Source organism: Pipistrellus kuhlii, unplaced genomic scaffold (assembly GCF_014108245.1).
Source record: "Pipistrellus kuhlii isolate mPipKuh1 unplaced genomic scaffold, mPipKuh1.p scaffold_m20_p_1, whole genome shotgun sequence".
NCBI classification, from domain to species: Eukaryota; Metazoa; Chordata; class Mammalia; order Chiroptera; family Vespertilionidae; genus Pipistrellus; species Pipistrellus kuhlii.
Genome location: NW_023425404.1, coordinates 176,475,245 through 176,491,851, shown reverse-complemented (window position 1 = coordinate 176,491,851; position 16,607 = coordinate 176,475,245). Strand labels below are relative to the sequence as shown.

The window sequence follows — 16,607 nt, the reverse complement described above, 5'->3', positions numbered from 1 at the left end:
TGGACACGCAATAGGAAGACAAAATAAGCCTTTTCCTTCCACCTCTATGAATCCTTTTCCCTGCCAAGCAAGTGTTAGAGTTCATTTTTTTTAACTTGATTCCACTAAATAAAATATTGGAGAGGTGGGGTGGGGCATTCTCAGCATTTTAATCCACAACTACAAGACAGACCTTGGCATTTTCCTTAACCATCAGAGCCTCTGTCTATAGAATGGGCATACTGACACACCCTTGAAAGTGGCTGTAAAAATTAAATGAGATGCCCAGGGCACGGGTGAGGGCAAGGGGGCAGACTAATTAGGGTTGTTAATTAACTTAAACAGCAAACAGCAGGGCCCTAGACCAGGGGTCGGCAAACTCATTAGTCAACAGAGCCAAATATCAACAGTACGATTAAAATTTTTTTGGAGAGCCAAATTTTTAAACTTAAACTTCTTCTAATACCACTTCTCCAAAATATTGCCCAGGTGATATTTTGTGGAAGAGCCACACTCAAGGGGCCAAAGAGCCACAGTTTGCCAACCACGGCCCTAGACAAATGCTGGTTACTTGGTAGTCCCACTGTTTTCATTTCAGGGAAGTAAGAAGGATGGAACTGCAGTTCCAGGGAATTGTAGTGACTTGACCAAGTGACAAAGCCAGGCTTCAAATTGGACCTCTGCCAGGCAGCACCATGAGTGAGTCGCATTGCAGCCTATGTGTTTCCCATTTGTCAGTGGCTGGCCAGAATCTCTCTTTTGCCTGGCCAGTCAGGAGACCTTGCTGTGTCAGCTGGGACAGGGACCCCAGCCCAGGGCCCTCCCCATCGAGTCCCCACTTCTCCCAAAGTGTGCAAAACCCTCCCAGACTTGGACTTAAGGACCTGCAACTCAAAGGGCCAGTGACACACAGAAAAACACAGAGCCACGGCATGAACTGGGGTGAGGCCCGAGGAAGGGCAGATAAACTTGAATTTCAGATAAAACAACCAATACAACTTTATTTGTTAACTATGGCAACCTTAGGTCAACAGGAAACTGAAGACTGCTTGAAGGTGGGTGCCCCAGGGAAGGTAAGCAGGGAAACTGCCCAGCCCCTGAGGCTTTTCCATTTAAACTCAATGCTTCTTCCCCAACGTCATTATTGCTGGGGTGGCTTCCCTTTCAGAATGCAAAGAGTCACAACTGAATACACAGTAAGAATAATGGAACGTCCTTTCTTATGTCTCATTAAAACGGAACCTTTCGCCCAAACCGGTTTAGCTCAGTGGATAGAGTGCTGGCCTGCGGACTGAAAGGCCCCAGGTTCAGTTCCAAACAAGGGCATGTACCTTGGTTGCAGGCATATCCCCCGTTTCTCTCTCATCAATGTTTCTAGCTCTCTATCCCTCTCCCTTCCTCTCTGTAAAAAATATATATTTTTTTAAAAACAAAAAAACTGAACCTCTCTCAAAGGATGACCAAGCATAGCAAGAAATGTTCCGGTAGTGGAGGAAGTCGTGGCACTTCCTTAAAAACACTCAAGCATAAGTGAGTCTGTTTCTGAAGTTCATACAGAAATTCACTGGCCAGGGTGAGAGCCCAGAAGTTTCCCACGTGTGGCAATAACTAGACTTTGATCAAAGGGACAGATTGATTTCGTTCCAACTATGTCTATCCTCTCAAATGCCTGGGTTGGACTTGGAATGTAGTGATGAGCTGCTCACAGCTGTAAATTATTTTGTGAGAATTAAGACTCCAAAGGAAGATCCTGTATTGATGGGGCAGGGGTAGAGGGGTGGGGGTGCAACATCTATACTAATAAAAGGGTAATATGCTAATTAGACCAGATGTCTTCCAGACATCCTTCCAGATAAAGCCATGGTGGTGGGGGCCAAGGCAGAGGTGGTTAGGGGTGATCAGCTTAGCAGGGGAGAGCAGTTAGGGGCAATCAGGCAGGCAGGCAGGCAGGTGAGCAGTTAGGAGCCAGCAATCCTGGATTGCAAGAGGGATGTCCAACAGCCAGCAGTCAGATATCCCCCAAGGGGTCCCAGGTTGGAGAGTGTGCAGGCCAGGCTAAGAGACATCCCCCATGCACAAATTTTGTGCACTGGACTTCTAGTCTATAATAATAAAAGCATAATATGCTACTTAGACCAGAGATGGGAAAAAGGGAGCCACCCGGGCTGCAAGGGAGGGATCCAGGCAGCTGTGGCTGTGAAGCCTTACTCTTGCACAAGTTTCGTGGCACTGGGCCTCAAGTGAGTTAATGAGAGACTGGGGAGGGCCAAAAGCAGGGCTAGCGGGGGACACAGAAGAGCAATACGAAGAGCTATAGTCCCTCCCCACCCCCTCTTGGCGATGGAAAACACCGTCATGCTCCAACAGTGGTTGCATTGGAATTTTCACTGACATGTAAGTGTTGTGTTCTCTTTCAATCTCTTCCCATCCCTTCTATTATATCAAAAATTCTGATATTTGATTAGTGGTGGCTTAGGTCTGAGAAGGGGGATAGAGCGGTACTAGCCAAAGGTTTTATCTTTGAGGTGATGAAAATATTCTAAACTAACTGTGGTGATCACTGCACATACCTGTGACTATGCTAAAATTCATTGAATTGTACACTTCAAATGGGTGAATTGTATGGAATGTAAATTCTATCTCAATAAAATGTGTGTTTTTTTAAAAATATATTTTATTGATTTTTTACAGAGAGAAAGGGAGAGAGATAGAGTTAGAAACATCGATGAGAGAGAAACATTGATCAGCTGCCTCCTGCACACCCCCTACTAGGGATGTGCCCGCAACCAAGGTACATGCCCTTGACCGGAATCAAACCTGGGACCTTTCAGTCTACAGGCTGACGCTCTATCCACTGAGCCAAACCGGTTTTGGCACAATAAAATGTTTTTTGGTTTTTTTTAATTCAGGTACTTAGGAAGGTCAAATGGAGGATACTGATCCTAAGTGCCTGAGGGGGCACGGAAGGCAATTCGGGAAGCAGCGACTTTCATTTCTTTCTCTATTTTTGGTAGGGACCATCTTTCACTTTCCTCTAGCTTCATTATTAGAAAAAACAGCAACTCAAGCAGTCTGACCTTCGGCCTCACTAAAAAGAAGGTGGGGCTACGACAACCAGAGAGGACTTTCCCCAACCACCAGGGGCAGAATGGGCAGCCCACACTCCAATGTGGTTGGCAGTTGCCAGGCAGATATGTTGGGTACCGATTAAAGCTTTGTTTTGCGTGTGTTTTTGTTTTTTTAAGAAATTCAGATGTGTGTAGAGGGTGGGGAGGATCTCTTAAATTTTAAATATGGGCAACTGACTCAATTGTTAACGACTGAGCAAGACAACAATGCCTGGAAGAGGAAACCCAACACATCTTGGGGGCCTCGTTTTACCCATGTACAGCCTCTTAGCTAAGATCACTAAGCGGTCCTGGTAGAGGTCCCTGTTCCTGGGCAAGGGCCCTGGTATCCATGCTGAAGACACACTGCCTCACTTGTAATCAGTACTTAGCTTAGCTGTGGTTAACTTAAAAAGCAACAGTCCTTGCCGAAACCGGTTTGGCTCAGTGGTTGAGCATCGACCTATGAACCAGGAGGTTACGATTTGATTCCCAGTCAGGGCACATGTCTGGGTTGAGGGCTCAGTCAGTGTGGGGCATGCAGGAGGCAGATTTTCTCTCATCACTGATGTGTCTCTCTCTCTTCTCACCTAAAAAAAAAAAAATGGCAACAGCCTAAAGGGTAGAAACAATGCAAATGTCCATCAACAAATGAATAGATAAAAAAAACAAAAGTAAAGCCAGGAATGAAGTGTTGATTCGTGCTATAAGGTGGACAGACCTCAATAGATCATGCTAAGTGAGAAAAGCCAGACGTAAGACCATCTATTGAATAACTCCATTTATATGAAATATCTAGCATAGGTAAAGCCATAGATACAGAAGGCAGATGAGTGGTTGCAGAGGCGAGGGAAAGGTGGGATGGGCAGTGATTTCTTAAGTAAACACTAGGGTCTCCTTTGGGAGTGATGAAAGCACTTGGGGCTAGATAGAAGTGATGGTTGTATAACATTTCAGATTTCCAGCCTCACACCCAGAATGTCCCGATGCAGGACTCAGGCTGGCACACTGAAATGGCATTCAAAGCTTTAGTCTGGTTTAATAACCTCCCCATCCAACTTAGTATCAATGAAAACAATTCGGGACATCATCCTATCTAATAAAAGAGTAATATGCAGATTGACCATCACTCCAACACACAAGCTGGCTGTCCTCATGTGATCAAAGATGACTACCCCCATGTGGACACAAGATGGCCACCATAAGATGGCCTGCAGGGGAGGGCAGTTGGGGGGGGGGGGGGTGACCAGGCCTGCAGGGGAGGGTAGTTAGGAGCAAACAGGCTGGCAGGGGAGCAGATAGGCATCAATCAGGCTGGCAGAGGAGTGGTTAGGGGTGATTAGGTTGGCAGGCAGAATCGGTTAGGGACAATCAGGAAAGCAGGTAGGCAAGCAGTTGGGAACCAGCAGTCTCGGATTGTGAGAGTGATGTCTTGAGGGGTCCCAGATTGGAGAGGGTATAGGCTAGGCTGAAGGACACACACCCACCCCCATGCACGAATTTTGTGCACTGGGCCTCTAGTCTATTATAAAAACATTAAAGAATGTTTTTACTCCATGAACTGTCTTCGTAAATAGTAACCTTAAATAAGGCCTGACTAAAGGAAGGAGACCTGTGGAAGGCCACATTCCATATACCTGAACCTGGCACATGTATATCCCCGACCAATCAAAGGGAATAATTCAGAAAACCATTCTTCTCTGTTCCCCTCCTCCACCCACTTCAGATATGAAAATTTCCACTCTGGCTTCTTTCTCCGGGTGGAGCTGTGGGAGCATAGTCCTCTCCACTCTGGGATGTTGCTCTTCATTTGGAAGTGATAATGGAGAGATGAGAGCCATTGTGCAATGCTTCACAGATCGGTTCTTTAGGAGATGTTTTGGGAAACAGCATGTTCCTGTGCCTTTCACTTTTTTTTTTTTTAATTTGTACTGAGATAGCAAATCGGCACAGAGTGACATTGGACCAAGACAGGAAAAGCCAAAGCCTGCGGCACGCCAGTCTTCTGGAACGGAGGACAGAGCTCACCCTCAGAAAGCTATCACCACGCAGGTCTGCAAATGGCTGGCAGCAGTACATACACAACCTTGGCTACCAAACGCCTCTACCTGGCATCAAGGCCTTGCCTAACAGACCTTAAACCTCATCGCCATTCTCATCCCTCCCTCCATTTCCCTTTGTAGGTGGTCCAGCTGAATCATTCCCTGGCCTTGGCTTGCAACCTGATGGCCTCTGCCTCAGTACCTTTGCTCACGCGGTTCCCAAGGCCTAGAATTTTCTTGCTCTGAATTCCATTGTTGCTTTTCCTGCCGGTCCTCTAGGGGCCCTTCAGAGTGTCCCCAGCCTGAGAGCGCCTCTCCCTCCTTTCCGCTCTAACACCTTTGTAGCCTTTATCACACTCTACCTTTTCCCCCTGGAGTATTGATCATTTTCTATTGTTCATTGTTTCATTTCACTTGCTCCCTTGTGCCCTGAGGTTGAAGACTGAGTATTATTTTTTTTTAAATATATTTTATTGAGTTTTTACAGAAAGGAAGGGAGGGGTAGAAAGCTAGAAATATCGATGAGAGAGAAACATCCATCAGCTGCCTCTTGCGCACTCCCTACTGGTGATGTGCCCGCAACCAAGGCACATGCCTTTGACCGGAATCGAACCCGGGACCTTTCAGTCCGCAGGCCGACACTCTATCCACTGAGCCAAACTGGTTTCGGCTGAGTATTATTATTATTCTTTGGATTCTATCTGACATCTCTGCAGACACCCAACATGACCATTTCCTTCTTCTCTGCTAAGAGAACCCCCAGGTCTCGCTGCTAATACACAGACTGCCTGGTTTCAAAGCTACGGAGGTCACCACTGGGCACAGGGTCCCCTTGAGTGCTCAGCACCATTCAGCATTCAGCTACTGTTGGAAAAGGAAATAAACAACTGGGACAGTTACCTACATCATTTTGGCTTGGGAAAACAGAAGAATCTTGGTCAGAGAAACAAGGAAGAGGTATATTATCATTATTAATTTTTTTGTTCCCAAAAGAAACTGAAATACCTTCAACTCTTCATTGTTTGTTTTTTTTAGAAGCTCATTTGCTCACTCACTCCTGCCGACCGTGGCCTGTCTACCTTTGCTGGTGTGGACGTGATCTCTTGCTGCGCTGTAAGTGGGAATTTTAAGAGATAGAAGGCAAGGGAAGCACAAGGGAACTCATGGTGCCTAATCAGAGACACGGGCAAAGCATATTGCTAAGCAAGAGCTTCCAGGAGCAGGGAGGTGAGCACCCTTGGAGCAGTTCTTTCTGTCACAGGACAAATGGCATTTGGTTTTGTAGGCATGAGGGTGGGAAAGTGAGAGCAAGAGGAAAAGAAGCTTAAAGCAGAAGAATAAGATCTAATCATTCAGGGGATGGGGGGTTGGACGGGGAAAGTGAATCATTCTTGGTCTCCGGAGACCAGAGAAAAGGAAGGGAGAATTTCTGGGCTTCGGAAAAGCCTCTTGTCCACTGCAGCCTTCTCCTGGCCAAAGCACCTATACCTACACACCAACCTTCCTCAGGCCAGATTACTTACGTTGTGTGTGTGTGTGTGTGTGTGTGTGTGTGTGTGTGTGTGCTGGACAAGGGGTTGGTGAGCGTTGTTTGTAAACGGTCCCATAGTTAATACTTAGGCACTGGTGACCACACAGGTTCAGTTCCAACAACTCAAATCTGCCACATTACACAAAAGCATAGGCAATATGTCTTTTATCATTGTTGTTTTCGCATTTTAGAAATGTATCTTTGTTTTTGAAAGATGTCCCCTTCCTCCCCTCGAGCCTCCTTCCAGGTCTTTACTGCACCACTGTCTGTGTCCATAGCAATATTCGTCTTTACACCGTGTGCCAATAAAACTTTATTTATGGACACTGAAATTTGAATTTCATATAATTTTCAAGTGTCGCAAAAGGTTATTCTTTTTATCCCCGCACCTCACCCCACCCCCCACTGATGAAGAATGTAAAAGCCACACGTTATTTATGGGTCTATACCAAGTGTAGTAAAGATAAGAAAACATAACAGGGAATGAGGAAGAGGATGGGTAAGGTTCACAAGGGGCTTCAATGAGCTCTCTAAGGTCTTATTTTTCACTAGAGGCTGTGCATGGAATTTGTGCACTCGGGGGTGGAGGGGCATCTCTCCGCCCAGCCTGCACCCTCTCACAGTCCGGGAGCCTCAGGGGATGTCCAACTGCTGCAGAGGCAGGAGAGGCTCCCGCAACTGCCGCCAGGAGCCCAGCTTCCGGCTGAGCAGCTTTCGTAGGAGCTCACTGACCACCAGGGGGCAACTCCTGCATTGAGTGTCTGCCCCCTGGTGGTTAGTGCGTGTCATAGTGACCAGTGGTTCCGCGTTTGGTCCATATGCATATTAGCCTTTTATTTTATTTTTTATTTTTTTAATATATTTTATTGATTTTTCTACAGAGAGGAAGGGAGAGAGATAGAGAGTTAGAAACATCAATGAGAGAGTCATTGATCAGCTGCCTCTTGCACACCCCCTACTGGGGATATGTCCACAACCAAGGTACATGCCCTTGACCGGAATCGAACCCGGGGCCCTTCAGTCCCCAAGCTGACGCTCTATCCACTGAGCCAAACCGGTCCCGGCATATTAGCCTTTTATTATATAGAATGTTGGATCATGGACACAGGGGCATTGGTGTACCATTCCCTATATACTTCTCACTGGGTCCGAAATACTTCGGAAAAAAAACAGAGTAAAGGGGACATAAAATGAGACTGCTCAGGTTCATTTCTATTTTTTCAATAATGACTATGTCAGTAAAAAATAACAAGTAAACAAACGCTAACATGTGTCCATGAAAAACCTATTATTTCAGCTTGTATATCCCCATACAGACTTTCCTTGGGAGACTGAGCCGTAGAAAAACAAGGCACCTTGTTACTGAATGAATTGACCACTCTTATCCAAAGGATCTCAATTTTACTTCTGCATGTGGCATTTTCTGCTTCTTCAACCTGCACTCTTTGGTCAAGTTAGCATGCCAGCTGCTACCATAATTCCACAAAATGGCAAATTCTTAGAGCTGGGAGCTACGTTAGTTCCCTGACAGCTGCTTTCTGGAAATGCTTTAGTGTGTTATTGCACAGCAGAGGAGTGTGATAAGGATCAAAATATTAGAAATAAATCAATTAACCCCTTCTGATAATATAGGTAGAGAAATAACCCATTGAATTTTGCCCCAATTTTCAATGGAAAACAAAGTACACATATCATCAACCCAAATTACAGAACTTTAAAATGCTGTTTTAAAGAATCGAAATATCACACATGCTCTGTGGGGCTTGAAAACCAAAAATTATGTAATAGGATAAGAGCCTAAATTAAGCTACTTCTAAGAACACTTAGATGAAGGGTTTCTACATTCTTTTTCTACGCTATCTCCAGCATCCTTCTGTCCTCTGCTCATATGTGTATAAACTTCAAATGAATTATATCAGAAAGTCTTTTGCCTGGCCAGTGTGGCTCAGTGGTTGAGCTCTGAATTATGAACCAGGAGGTCACAGTTCGATTCCTGGTCAAGGCACGTGCAAGAGGCAGCCAATCAATTATTTTTCTCTCATTATTGATGTTTCTAACTCTCTCCTTCTTCCTTCCTCTCTGGAATCAATAAAAATATATTTTTTTAAAAAGAAAGTCATTTGTCCATCAGTCTGAAGGAGGATCTATCCTTGTATGATTAAAATATGAATGGGCTCATCGTCCTTAACTTCAGCAAATAATTAGAACTGATAAAGATTGTGCTATATAACTAAACTAATTATGAGAACAAGAAGTCCCAAAGTTCAAATGCCCCAAAATAGAGAAAATAAAATATTTGGCGGGACTCTCAAACCAAAACAGGTAGTACCAACCCAGGAACATGGAGATTACATGAGGCTGATCCTCAGCATAGCAGATCAGAGGTGGCACCCCCCTTCAATGAGAGTTGGGTCTACGTCCCTCCACTTGAACTGGGTGTGTTCTGTGCCTGCTTTGCCCTGGAAGTGACGCTGTTTCAGCTTCCATGCCCAGGCCCAAAGAGGCTAGCTTTGATGGCCTTTTGCTCCTTGGAATGTTTGGTTGATAGGGAAGTCCAACTAATTTGCAAGAGAGAACTTATGGAGTGGCTTGAGACTGACCCTGCCCTGGATCCTTGGGCCAGATTAGCCACCAGTTGATTATCATTTACTGATATCACAACTTATCCCTGTTGATGCAAGTATTACCGAAGAATCTCCCTGCTGAGATCTCCCAAATCATGCCTAAACCAGGAGAGAGATGGTACTCACTGGTGGGTGTTTGACCTACTAAGATATTGGGCAATTTGTTATATACCAAGAGATCATTGGAATCCATGCATCATTCTGGAAGCTACAGACTAATGTGACTCCTCACTTCACATTTCTACAGGGGTGTCTTTCACCCCAAAAGAGGGATCTGAAGTAATATCCCTCTTGGGAGCAAAACTCGGCCCCATGGATGAAATTTATGAGAAAGAAGATTCCAGATAAATGTAAAAACTTCCCAGTAGGGTTTTCAATGGAGTGTGTCTCAGGGAAATAATGATGCACCCATCACTGTAGGAATTCAAGGCCAACGTGGAAGCAGTGAGACCTGTGTCTGGATCTGTTTTGCTGTAACTACCTGTGTGTTTTAGCCTCTCTCAGACAATTTGCTCATCTGTAAAATAGAGATAATTTACATGGGAAGCCCAGTGAACATATTTATCAGATCATGGTTATCACTCATGCTGCCGAGGCATTCCTGCAGTGGATGGAATGTGGAACCAGAAAGTCCCTGTGGCCTGGTCCAACTGAAAACATGCTAGATGACCCCCACGACCACTCATGGCTAGCCTGTGTCAGCTGAAAGCAGCCAAATGCTTTTCGATTGAGACTCAACCCAGACCACAACAGTCCCTTCTTGTTAACTTGGGGTCATTTAATTTGTCCTGAAGACCCCTCCTAATTATATAAGCAGAAAAGCAGAAAAAGAGCAATGGGTTTAATTTACATATCAGAAAAGCTTTGTTTATTGGCTTGAAATAACTAGTTATAAAATGTTCATTACGGATTTTATCACATAGCTACTAGCTCACCACTCCTCCGTTTATTGCCAGCCTCCTGCTCCTCTCTGACCCTAGAGACTCATAGTCCAAGCACAACTGCCAACCCAGGTGGCCCTGAGTCGTGGACAGGACTTAGAGGAAAGGGTTTCAGATAGTCACTAGTCACGACCCACAGGTTGAGAACCGCAAGCAAGGTCACCTAAGGCCATCAGAAAACACAGATATTTACATTACGATTCATTAACAGTAGCAAAGTTACAGTTATGAAGTAGCAACGAAAATAATTTTATGGTTGGGGGTCACCACACATGAGGAGCTGTATTAAAGGGTCACAGCATTAGGAAGGTTGAGGAACCACTGCTCTATAGGGTCTGGCTTCCGTCACTGAACATCATGTTTGTGAGCTTTGAGCACAATTTTGTGCAGTGATAGTTGTTCATTCTCATTATACATAGAATATCCCACTGAAGGAATATACCGTAGGTATTTTTTTAAATTCATTCTATTATTGATACATATCTCTGTTGCTTTCAGTTTGGTCATACTTTCAATAATGCTGCAAAGAGCATTGCTAAGCTTGTCTTTGGTGAACATCCTATATAATAAAAGCCTAATATGCAAATCAACTGAACAGGGGAACTGGTTGCTATGACACACACTGACCTCCAGGGGTCATATGCTCAACGCAGGAGCTGCCCCCAGGCCAGCAAAAGCGGATGCCAGTGTGGGCCCTCCCATGACCATGCTGGTGGCCCGTAAAGGGAAGCAACCAGCTGCGGCAATGGGGGGTGGGGCTGGCAAGCAAGCGGTGCCAGGCTAGCCAAGGCAGGTGCCAACTGGGGGCTCCCCCCACAAGCCCTCTCCCCATCACTCTGCCAGTCGTTCCACAGATGGGCCCTGATCACCAGCCAAGCCTAGGGACCATGCACAGGGCCTCTAATATGTACTTTAAAAAAAAAATAATAAATATATATATATATATATATATATATTTTATTGATTTTTTTACGGAGAGGAAGGGAGAGGAATAGAAAGTTAGAAACATCGATGAGAGAGAGAAATCGACCAGCTGCCTCCTGCACACCCCCTCCTACTGGGGATGTGCCCGCAACCAAGGTACATGCCCTTGACCGCAGGCTGACGTTCTATCCATTGAGCCAAACCGGTTTTGGCTAATATGTAAATATTTTTATTGGGTACATTCCCTAAGTCACTGGCTCAAAAGGTATGTACATTTTTAGTTTTAGTGAATCCTTTTTTTTTTTTTTTTTTTTTGGCTCCAGACATTTTAATTAGTGCTTATTTCATATATGTCTCCCTGCCTTTAGGATCTCACTCCTTCTTTGACCTCCACACAACCAACCACACTTCACAAAGTTAAAAATAACCTTGGAGATGTTTGTTTCAAAACATTCTGTGACTTAGGAATGCTGCACTCAAGATCACATTCAAGGTCTTTACCCTCTGGCCCTAACCGATCATTTACTCATTCAACAAATAACGTCCCCAGCCTTGAGGCACTTCCCAATCTGATAGCGACACACTAAACAAGTAACTGCAGTGAAAGAGAAGACCTTATCTCAAGGCCAAGTTCTGGAGGAACCCAGAGAAAGTGAAAAAGACTACAGTGAAATGAGCCCGCTGTCATGGCTCAGTGGTTTGAGTGTAGACCTATGAACCAGGAGAGATCACAGTTCCATTCCTGGTCAGGGCACATGCCCGGTTGTGGGCTCGACTCCCCGTGTGGGGCGTGCTTGAGGCAGCCGATGGATGATTCTCTCTCTCATCACTGATGTTTCTCTCTCTTCCTCGCCCTTCCTCTCTGAAATCAATAAAAATAAACTTCAAAGGAAAATAAAGTAAATGTGGAGAAATTATTTGAACTGATTCTAAGAAAGGAAGGACAAAGAAGAGGTAGGACTATCAAAAAAGAACAATATATTGCGATGAAAAAGCCTGAGTCCAGGGAGGAGGGAAGCCCACGTGGTGTGACAGTGGGACGCAGATGTGGGGCTGTGGTGTGGGCTGAAGCCAGGCTTTGCAGAGCCTCGTGCCCCAGTTTCTCAATACTGTATGCGTGACACACTCTGCTGTTATGAAGCTGCTTTTGGGTGGTCGTGACTGAAGGTAGTTCATTTAAATGGTTTGGTCTATCTAAATGCTATTAGAAAAATACTGCTTTTCCATTTAAGGTAGTGAGATAAAATGTCATTTTGAATAAATGCATGTAAGCAAAATAAAAGTGAGTTGATATACAGAAAAGTATTAATGAAACAATGATACAGGTGAAAGTTATAAAAGTAGTAGGAAATGGTTGGTGTTGGGAAGCTAAATAGAAGGATGGAGAACCGGGGGCAATTTTTTGACAGGAAATGATGTGGTGAGATGCATCTTTTATGGAGACAACTGCTGAGTGAGGACACCTGTTCTCCGACCTCATCTATCCCTCTCTCCTGTATCCCCACTCTGCCCTTTAACCCCATCTAGACAGCCCCCCTGACTGGGCTCGCCTGGCCCATGACCCTGCCTTTGTAGCAGACTGGGTGGCTGAGAGATGAACTCCAGAGCCAGACGGCCTGGATTCAGCCCCTAAGCTCTCCACCTACTGGTTGGTAACCTAGGAAATTGTTTTGCCTCTTTGTGCCTCATATGCCACCTTATAGGGTGGTAGTAGTGAGAACTCAGAAAGTTAGTATTTGTAAAGGAATCAAAATGTGGTTGACATTCAGTACATACTGTGCTACATTCCACATGTATGCATTAATGGGTTTTACCTGCTCCAAAATGCACCCTCCCTCTATGCCTGTTCCAAGTCCAGCTGGAATCAAATGGTGAATGGATAAACATAATGTGGTATATCTATACAATGGAATATTATTCAGCCATAAAGAAGATAAGAGTACTGACATGACACAACATGGATGAACCTTGAAAACATGCTAAGTGAAAAAAGCCAGACCCCATAGACCACATATTATAATTCCATTTGTATGAAGCTAGAGATGCAGTGCATGAAATTCTTGCACTGGGGGAAGGTGGAGAGGGAGAGGGGACCTCAGCCCAGCCTGCACTTTCTTGCAATCTGGGACAACTGGCTCTTAACCGCTCACCTGCCTGCCTTCCTGATTGCCCCTAACCCCTCTGCCTGCTTAATTGTCCCTAACTGCCTGCTTGCCTGATCAGCCCTAACTGCCTCTGCCTCAGCCCCCTGCCCTGGCAGTTTTGTCTGGAAGGGCATCCAAATGATGTCTGGAAGGTTGTTCAGCTGTCCAGGCTAATTAGCATATTATGCTTTTATTATTCTATTGTAGATGTCCAGAACAAGCAAACATATAGAGACAAAAAGTAGGTTAGTGGTTGCCAGAGGCAGGGGAGAAGGAAATGGGAAGTGAATACTTAACAGGCATGGATTTCTTTTTTGGGGTAATGAAAATGTTCTGCAATTAGATAGTGCCGATGGTTGCACAATTCAGTGAATATACTAAAAACCTCTGAACTTCATACTTTAAATTATGAAATGTTATCTCTCCCTAAAACACATTAAAAAAACAACAACAATCCAGCCAAAAGGCCATCCCCTGACTATCCCCTCCTTCGGGCTCCCTTTGAGATCACATGCCCTGTTACACCACAGTAAGTGGGCACTGCCTCCACAGAGGGTGAGCAGCTCAAAGGCGGGAAGAGTGTCCATCTGTTCATCAACAACTCCCCAGAATTTAGCAGAATGACCGGTAAGTGTGCAGTCGTGGCTCTAGTTGTCGGAAGCCGAAAAAGTAACTACCGTATTTTTCGGACCATAAGACGCTCCGGACCATATGACGCACCAGTTTTTAGAGAAGGGAAATGAAGAAAAAAAGATTCTGAAACAAATAGTGTCCTAAAATATTTTATGTGCATTAAAACCCAACATCACAGTCATAAACACATGTAATCAACTCTGTAAAGTAAACAGCAGCATTTAGAACCATTTTAGAGCCGGGCAAGCACACAGAGACCACACAGAGCCGGGCAAATAAAAAAACTATTTTTTTAAAGTATATGTGTAGGCTATATTTGGACCATAAGACGCAGGGACTTTTTCCCCCAACTTCTGGGGGGGGAAAAGTGCGTCTTATGGTCCGAAAAATACGGTACATCTTAAAGGACACCTCCATCTTAGACACTGAGTTTCTGACTTACCAGAACTCATGTGACAAGCTGCGGTGTGGCAGTTAACTAGAAACAATCTAAATGCCTAGCAGCATATCTGGCCATTGAGCAAGGCACACCTGTTGTGATAACTCGCCCCGCCCCGGAGAATCTCTGCTGTATCCTCCCCAGCAGACACATCCTGCTGATACACAACCCTCCCCGCCCTGGAATGTCTCCGTGGCAACTTCCCCCTACAACCTGTGTACACGTATATTGCAGCTGCAACAAATAAAATTTGAGGCTTGATCAGAACCCTGTCTTGCCTCAATTTCTCCGCATCTCCTGTCCTCCCTCATTCCCTTCCAGGTGTCTCCTCGCTCCCACGTTGCTGTCCCGCTGGCTGGGGCATCTAGTCATTGCTTGTCAAGATAATAAGCAGAGCCCTACCACACAGGACTTGGAGAGAAACTTATTTCCTTAAGGGTGAGGCTCTAAAGTACCAACCCAGTAGCAAAAAAATCTCATATGCCCTGGCAAGGCGCGGGGCTGGGGGTGGGGGGGCACCTGGGCCGAGTACTAAGACTGTGTGCAAAACGGCACAAAAAGCCCTTGCTTTTGCTTGAGAATGAAACGAGCACAGACTTAGTTTTCTTTTCTCTCTTGTCAACTAGGCTTGTTACACCGGGCAAACATGCAAATCCCAAATGTATAATAGGTACCGCTCTCTGCTTTGGTGACTGCCGTCCTGCCAAAGCCGTTGCTAGTAAAGCAGGTACGACTCTAAGATCCTGGCACGGAAGCCACACTCTGGGTGAGCACATGCTATGAAGTGACTCTAAGCTGCAGAAATCCCACGAACGTGGCACCGTGCCATGAAGCAGAGGGTCTTGTACGTACGTTCCTTAGAGCCAGTCTGCCAATCCTGCTGCCATTACTGCTTCGGAAAAGCAAGGTGACACAAAATAAGTTAGCTACCTGCGATGCTGAGATACATTTCCTGACCTCTTCTTTCTATATCCACCTTTGCTGGGGAGGCAGGGGTGAAAGGGAAGAAGACCAGAACCTTGATTTAGAACACCCAGGTTAAACGGTGGGAGAACGCCCGGGTTAAATGGTGGGAGAACGCCCGGGTTAAACGGTGGGTTCCATATGAACTATTAATAAGTAGGTTCCTTATGGAGCCTCAGTGTCCATCTCTATAAAATGGGGCTATGAGTATCATGGGAATGCTGTGGGGACTGAAATAAAGGGAGGGACAGTATGTACAGAAGTGCAGTAGGGTTTGAGGCCAACGATGTGAAAAAATTCAACCATGCTCAAAAGGGCTCAAAGGAGAGGCACCTACAGAGCTAATGCAGGTCTCTGAGTAGGAGCACAGGTGATTTTTCCTTCTTTGATAGTTTCCATTTTTCTATACTTTCTATAAAGAACAGGCTTTGTCCAGGAGACGAAGTTCTTGTGATCTGGTTTCTCCCCACCCCTTCTGCCTCATCGCTCTCTCTAGGCTCAGGGATTCCCCCTAAATGGCTACTACTTGTGTTTCAGATCTCCGAGTCTCTTCCAAGACTCATTCAAGAATTACCTCTAACGCTGGAGCCAAGCTGCCTGGGTTCAAGCCCTGGCTCTGCCCTTATTAGCTATGTCATCTCGGGCAAATTACTTATCTGTACCTCAGTCTTCAAAATTACAATAACTGTATGTACCTCCTAGTGGTTTTTTACTAGGTGAATGTATCTTTGTAAAGTACTCAGAATGGCACCGGACACCTAACACGTGTTATGTAAATGTTAAGTATGTTAAAGGTCTTGTCTTTATGAAGAATTCCTAAACATCTCCCCCCCCCCCCCCCCCCCCCCCCCCCCCCCCCCCGGCTATGCCTCCTCAGGTGGAACTGATGCTACTGATTCCTAATAGCATCTAGGATATTTTATGGCACTCACTTAAATATACACCGAGTGGCCAGATTATTATGATCTCTGAATGCATAATAATCTGGCCACCTGGTGTATATCCAATATAATAAAAGGCTAATATTAATATGCAAATTGTCCCCTCCACCAGGAGTTTGACCAGGAGGCAGGCTGGCCAACCGCCCATGTCCCCGCCCCCTGGCCAAGCTGGTCGGACCCCACCCATGCACGAATTCATGCACCGGACCTATACTGTATCTATACCTATGTACCTATACATATACATATTTTATTGGTTTTTAGAGGAGGAGGAAGAGAGAGGGAAAGAAAAATGTAAATGTGAGAGCAAAACATCAATTGGCTGCCTCCTGCACGCAC

The 16,607-nt window shown here is 45.2% G+C and overlaps 1 protein-coding gene across 4 annotated transcripts in view; it reads right to left on the bottom strand.

The window, feature by feature from the left end:
* RBM47 (RNA binding motif protein 47) overlaps positions 1-16,607 on the bottom strand; it is a 165,957-nt gene that overhangs the window by 132,195 nt on the left and 17,155 nt on the right. The gene's annotated exons all lie outside the window — the stretch shown is intronic.